At 44.7% G+C, this 6674-nt stretch overlaps 1 long non-coding RNA gene across 1 annotated transcript; it reads right to left on the bottom strand.

Annotated features, from left to right (window-relative positions):
• Positions 1-3218: 3218 nt before the first annotated feature.
• Positions 3219-3666, bottom strand: LOC143793834 (uncharacterized). Its single transcript, XR_013220286.1, has 3 exons — positions 3506-3666; positions 3380-3439; positions 3219-3297 (listed from the first exon to the last, which is right to left on the bottom strand). It is a non-coding gene; the product is annotated as an uncharacterized LOC143793834 (long non-coding RNA).
• Positions 3667-6674: the final 3008 nt, after the last annotated feature.

Here is a 6674-nt window from a genome sequence, read left to right as displayed (position 1 = left end):
AATATTTTTTATTTTTCTTCTTTATTTTATACATGAATATGGATACCAGGGCCTGAAGGAGAGTTTCCTCTCCTTCAGACCCTGGGAACCATTCCGATATTTTGTGTCCCATTGATATGCATTGGTATCGGGTATCGGTATCGGCGATATCCAATATTTTTTGGATATCGGCCGATCCAATCCGATACCGATACCTTTGCATATCGGAAGGTATTGCTCAACACTATTGATGATACTCCAGAGGTTCTCTACAGCAGTGATTTTCAACCTTTTTTGAGCCGCGGCACATTTTTTATACTTAAAAAATCCCGAGGCACACCACCAACCAAAATGGCACAAAATGGTGCGTCCAGGTTTGAGATGAAAGTCTGCAGTCATTCTATGTGACTGCAGGCTTTTGAATTCTCACAGCGCAAGCACTGCACACTTTCAGGATTCTCCCTTGCCGGTGGCCAGAGTGGACGGTCATGACAGCACAAGTATGTGATTTGGATACTTCTGGTCACATTCTAACTAGACGTGTCCGGCCTCAGTCAATTCATTTTCATTGAATGAGGCCACACATGTCTAGTCAGCACGTGACCGCATGTATGTAAATCACCAACATCAGAGAATTATGATAGCAGTGTGCACTGTGAGAATTCAGAAGTCTGCAGTCACATAGTATGACTGCAGACTCATCACAACCTTGGACATCCCCTTTAATGTTCCTAACAAATAAAAATGAGAATTAGTATCACAAAAAAAACACATTTACATCCAGGTACCTGATAGATGACGTTGTTTGTGGAGTCGCCTCTTTCTTTTCATCTTCACCTTGTCCAGATGCCATGATGACTCTTCTCATCCACCGGCAGAGCTCGTTTCTGCAGAATTCCATCTTCTCCTGTCTTCTGCAGCACATCCCGACACAACACCCTTAAAGATAGCAGTGTTATTATAATGCTCCGGAATAACAATATCTGCCCTAGGCTGAGCCTCTGAGTAAATAATTGCCCCTCACTTTATTCCCAGCACATAATATGACCCTCACTGTCCCTCTTATGGTACATGCCATCCACACTACCCTCTCTCTCTTTTCCATACTTCACACTGCCTTCTCATACGGTGTCCCTCATAGAGAGCCCAGTCTCTCTACTGTGCCCCTTCATTACACTCCTCCTACTTGGCATACTGTCTCCTCCTGGCTGTTACCCTCACACTACTCAGTATCTATTATGTGTCCACTCACACTTTCATCCCCCCATACTGTCTGCACACATTTCTAATAGCCTCCTCCTGTACATCCCCCCCCTGCTAACATACCCCTTTGCTCTCTCCATATTTCCTCCTCACACATTCCCCCCTCACACATTCCCCCGACTCCCCATACTGTCCTCACACATCCCATCACCGTTGCTCCCAGTACTGTCAGCACACATTTTTCCCCTCGCTACTGTGTCCACCCCCATCTCCCCACTCACCCCCACAGAATATATCCACTGCCCTTCCGATAGAATAAATCCATCCCCTTCCACAGAATAAATGCACCCTGCCCCACACATGCTAAATAAATTCCAGCCCCCCCCCACGTACACACTGAATAAATCCCCCACACACACTGAATAAATCCCCCCACACACTGAATAAATCCCCCCACACACTTAATAAATCCCCCCACATACTCCCCATAAACCCACCCCACGCTGAATCTTCGGTGTCTTCAGCTCCACAGCACAGGAGCACTTACCACCAAGTCTCTTCTTTCTCCTGCGCGCCGGATAGTGACGTCAGCAGCGTGATCACATGACTTGATCACGCTGCTGGCGTCGCTCTGACCCGGCAGTCAGAGCCTCAATTGTACTCGCAGCTGGTAGATGTCTGCGAGTACAATTGATCTCCGGGAGCCGGCGCGCTGCAGCTTCTCTGTGCCGGCTGTCAGCTTGACAGTCGGCACAGAGAACAGCTGACTCCCGTTCCCCGCGGCACACCCGACCATGTGTCGCGGCACACTAGTGTGCCGCGGCACACTGGTTGAAAAACACTGCTCTACAGGGTTGAGGTCAGGGGAAGATGGTGGCCACACCATGAGTTTATCTTCTTTTATGCCCATAGCAGCCAATGACTCAGAGGTATTCTTTGCAGCATGAAATGGTGCATTGTCATGCATGAAGATGATTTTCCTCCTGAAGGCAAGTTTCTGCTTTTTATACCATGGAAGAAAGTTGTCAGTCAGAAACTCTATATACTTTGCAGAGGTCATTTTCACACCTTCAGGAACCTTAAAGGGCCATACCAGCTGTTTCCCCATGATTCCGGCCCAAAACATGACTCTTCCACCTCCTTGCTGACATTGCAGCCTTGTTGGGACATGGTGGCCATCCACGAACCATCCACTACTCCATCCATCTGGACCATCCAGGGTTGCTCAACACTCATCAGTAAACAAGACTGTTTTGAAAATTATATGAAGTAAATAACTTGGCACTCAACTTGTGTATGGTGATGATTTTAAAGAAATAGATATTTATTACTTGGATAGCAGTCCAGCATAAACGTTTCGGTCAAAACAATAAGACCTTCCTCAGTAAACTGCGTTACAAATACATAACAAAACAATAATGGGTATATAAAAAATAACAACAAAAGGTTAATTAACAGAAAGATCAAAAAAAGAAACAATAAGATAAATCTCACAATAATTGTGTGATATGTGACAGATTGGAGGGGAGGAGAGATGGGGTAAGGATAAAGTAACATCTTTTAACATACCCGACTGCTTATATGATGTAGAATATCGCTGGATGTAGACTAGGTCCTATATCATAGTTGTGATGGACCTCTAAAGCAAAAGGGGTTTCCCTATAGTAATGAAAAATAATTATATGATAAAATATATAGTAAAGAGGTGGGATAGTGGCAGTGTACTAACCGGGTAAGCTGAGCGTGTACGTTTAGCGTTCCAAATATGAGGTAAGGATGATGGCTGCAAAATAACATATAAACACGTTGGAGGAGCTGGTGTCAGAGAGAAAAAATTAGCCTACATGGGAAATCGTAGAGATTCTCACCTAATGTAGCCGTACTAAAGTGTGGAAACAGGTACATATACCGTAGTATCAGAAGGTAGGACGATTTTAGATGTGTTTGGCTGTAATAAAAGGTATATAAAAAATACTGTCATTTATCCACATAGACGTAAATAGTTCCATGTATAGATAAAGAAAATATCTCACCATGAAACAGTGTAATCCTCACCAGGGAGAAACTAAATCTCATATATGTTGGCAATTAATTGTCATTGTGATAGCGTAAGACCTAAGAAAAAATGCATAACACTGTGTAATAGTCATATGTGTAGCATTAGCTGTACATGGACCCTAAAGGAAAAGTGGCTCACCTATTGATTTGGGGCTCTCTGTGAGTCCTCCTAGAGTAGGTATGCTTATAACCCCGGCTCCTATAGTATAGCAGAATGTTAGATATAGTACATGCAGGCTACGGGGGAGGAGGGCAGAAAACTTACCAGTGTAAGGTGGGTAGGAGGTGTACATCAATGCGGTATCCGCCGCTGGTTGAGTGTACAGAGGCCAGTGATCTAAGTTTAAATAGTGGCAGGGCGGGATCGTTCTGCCGCCGGAACCGGAAGTGTGTCATGCATCATGACGCACACTGCCAGTGTGTGAGGGGCCGCCCTGTTGCATAGGGACCTAGCAACCTGTGCGGTCACCTGATCGCCGCTCCTGAGGGATTATGGGGGATGTAGTTTGATGATGCATTGAGACCGGAAGTGCGTCACTGCACCTGACGCGTACTTCCTGTTTTGTGAGATGCAGGTATTGTGGTTATGGTAACCAGCTAGAGAGCGGTCACATGATCACTGGTTAGAGCGATATAAGGGGGCATAAACATATGTTTTAGTACAGAGAAGATATGACCTAATAACAGCGTGATTGCTGAATATAGGGAAACAAAATGCAGTCGGGTAGGGAGCAGGAGGATGGGAGAGTCCAAAGGTGGGGAGGGATCAAGAGGTGACTTGCGTGTCGATTATCAATAAAGGCGACTCTGCAGAGAAAGACAAGTATATTAGTATGCATCATAAAGCATATGACCATAAATCACAGAATCATAAAGAGTTACAGAATCATAAATAATGGTTTAGATAACAGCAATATTATAATAATGTCCATTTCTAAGTAAAGGCTAAGGGGTCATAATCCCTATTTAAGCCCCTTGGAGCAAGGGTCTGCAACTCATGAATCCAATATGCCTCCCTCTTTTTCAGGAGGTGGATTCTATCGCCCCCCCCCCCCCCCCGTCTGGGTGCCGGGATATGTTCCAGAATTTGGAACCTTAATTGTGATATGGTATGTCCCTTAGAGATGAAATGACTCGGGAGTGGCAATAGTAAGTTCTGACAACGAATGGTCGATTTATGCTTAGAGATACGGGACTTAATTGGCTGAGTTGTCTCTCCAATGTACAGAAGACCACATGGGCATTTAATAGCAGAAAGTACAAAAGATGAATCACATGTCAAATAGCATTTTATCCTATATCTCTTGCCAGAGTGAGGAAGATAGAAACAGTCCCCCCGGATGACATTGTTGCACTGATTGCAGTGTAGGCACGGAAATGTGCCGTTTTTGGGTTGATTGAGAAAACGTTGTGTCTTGTCCTTATTTACCCCAAAGTCAGCTTTGACTAAAGAATCCCGGATATTGGAGGGGTGTTTGAAACATGGTAGGAAGTGCTACTGGAATTTGGGAATAGACGGATGGGCAGTACGTAATATGTTCCAATGTCGTCTGATGGTATGATGTAAAATGTGTACATACGGGTGATACACATGAACGAATGGAACTCTTTTATTGGATAATGGAAGTGTAGTTGTAGGGGGGTTAATGGCCTCGGTCAGTAGATTGGGGGGGTAACCCCGTTCCCTGAATTTGGTGTACATCTCATCCATCCTAGTTTTGAGGAGACTTGGTTCAGTGACTATCCTCTGCATCCTTTTAAATTGAGATCGGGGGATGGACTTTTTGGTGGCAAAAGGGTGTAAGCTTTGGAAATGCAAGAGACTGTTCCTGTCAGTCGGTTTCGTGTAGAGGTCAGTCTTGAGATTCCCTAGTTCATCTTTTATGACCAAGGTATCAAGAAAGCTGACTTTTTGTGTACTACTGGTTATGGTGAAGGTAAGTCCTGGCCAGGCGGTATTCAGGGTATTAAAGAAAAGGTCCAGGGTTTGTGGTGTGCCAGTCCATAGACAAAAAACGTCATCTATGTAGCGTTTCCAAAAGGGCCAGTAGGCCTGGAATAGAGGATCGGGGTACACAATTTCCTCTTCGAATAGGGCCATGTAGCTGTTAGCGTATGGCGGAGCTACATTTGACCCCATAGCGGTACCCTTTGTCTGGAGGAAAAAACGGTCTTCAAACATGAAAAATTTTTTTGTCAGGACTATAGTCAGAAGGTCAATACAGAGACTGATGACCTCAGAATTAAGTTGTGAACCAGTAAGTAGGTGTTTGACGCTAAGGATCCCTTGTGAATGTGGGATCGAAGTATAAAGGTCTTTAACGTCTAGGGAGACCAATAGGAGGTCTTTTGCAAGGGAGCCTAGTCCCTGTAGTTGATGCAGGAAGTCACCTGTGTCAAGGAGAAAGGAAGGTAACGTGCGAATGAGTGGAGTAAGGTTCTTTTCCAAGAAAATAGCAAGTGGGGAGAGTATGGACTCAGTGGAGGCCACTATAGGGCGGCCTGGAGGATGTTCAAGGTTCTTGTGTACCTTGGGCAGTATGTAAAATACCGGTATAATGGGATGGTTTTTAGTCAGGTACTCCCGTGTTTTGTCAGCAATGACACCCTTGTCTACATAGGGGACAAGAGTATTCCTGATGTGGTCTCTGATAATGGTAGAGGGATCGGATGGTAGTGGCCGATAGACAGTGTTGTCGTCAAGTTGTCTGTAGACTTCTTTGGTATAGTCTGACCTGTTCATGACAACAATAGCCCCACCCTTATCGGCTGGCTTGATAATATCTTTATCGCTTTGCAATGATTGTAGGGCTTGGAAGTCAAGGGCATTGAGGTTAGGGGAAGTATGTAACTTACGTGCCTCAATATCCTGACGAAGTTTAGAGAAGGACTGTTCAACGAAACCAATAAAGGTCTCCACAGCATGGGAGGCCTTGGGAGGTCTATACGTACTCTTAGTACGTAGACCCAGGCTTTGTGAAGAAATCAGGGGACCAACAGTATGAGAGGGAGGAACAGACACAGTATCAGAGGACTCAAAATGAACAAGTAATCTCAAACGACGGTAAAATCGGTGTAAGTCCATGTCCATATTAAATGTGTCAAATTTGTACGAGGGGCAGAAGGAGAGACCTTTCTGCAATACGTTGTGTTCAGCTATGCTGAGAGTCCTTGATGATATGTTTATGACTAGTGGTGATTTACCTGAGACTGAGTAACTCTGTAGAAGTCCGTGTCTCTTTTTTCGTTGGTTCCTGCGGGTCCTCTTCTTCTTTGCTGTCGTCGTCTTCTCTGGCCTAAAAAATTGCTGGGTCCACTGAAGTTGTCACGTCTGTCCGTTTCAGAACCTGAAGTAGAAGGGTCGTTAGAGGAGTGATAATCTGGCCTAGTGGTGTTAGAGCGAAATGTGGATCTATCCTGCCAACGATAGACTC

This window comes from Ranitomeya variabilis, chromosome 1, assembly GCF_051348905.1.
Source record: "Ranitomeya variabilis isolate aRanVar5 chromosome 1, aRanVar5.hap1, whole genome shotgun sequence".
NCBI lineage: Eukaryota > Metazoa > Chordata > Amphibia > Anura > Dendrobatidae > Ranitomeya > Ranitomeya variabilis.
This window is presented reverse-complemented; position numbering and strand designations above follow the sequence as displayed.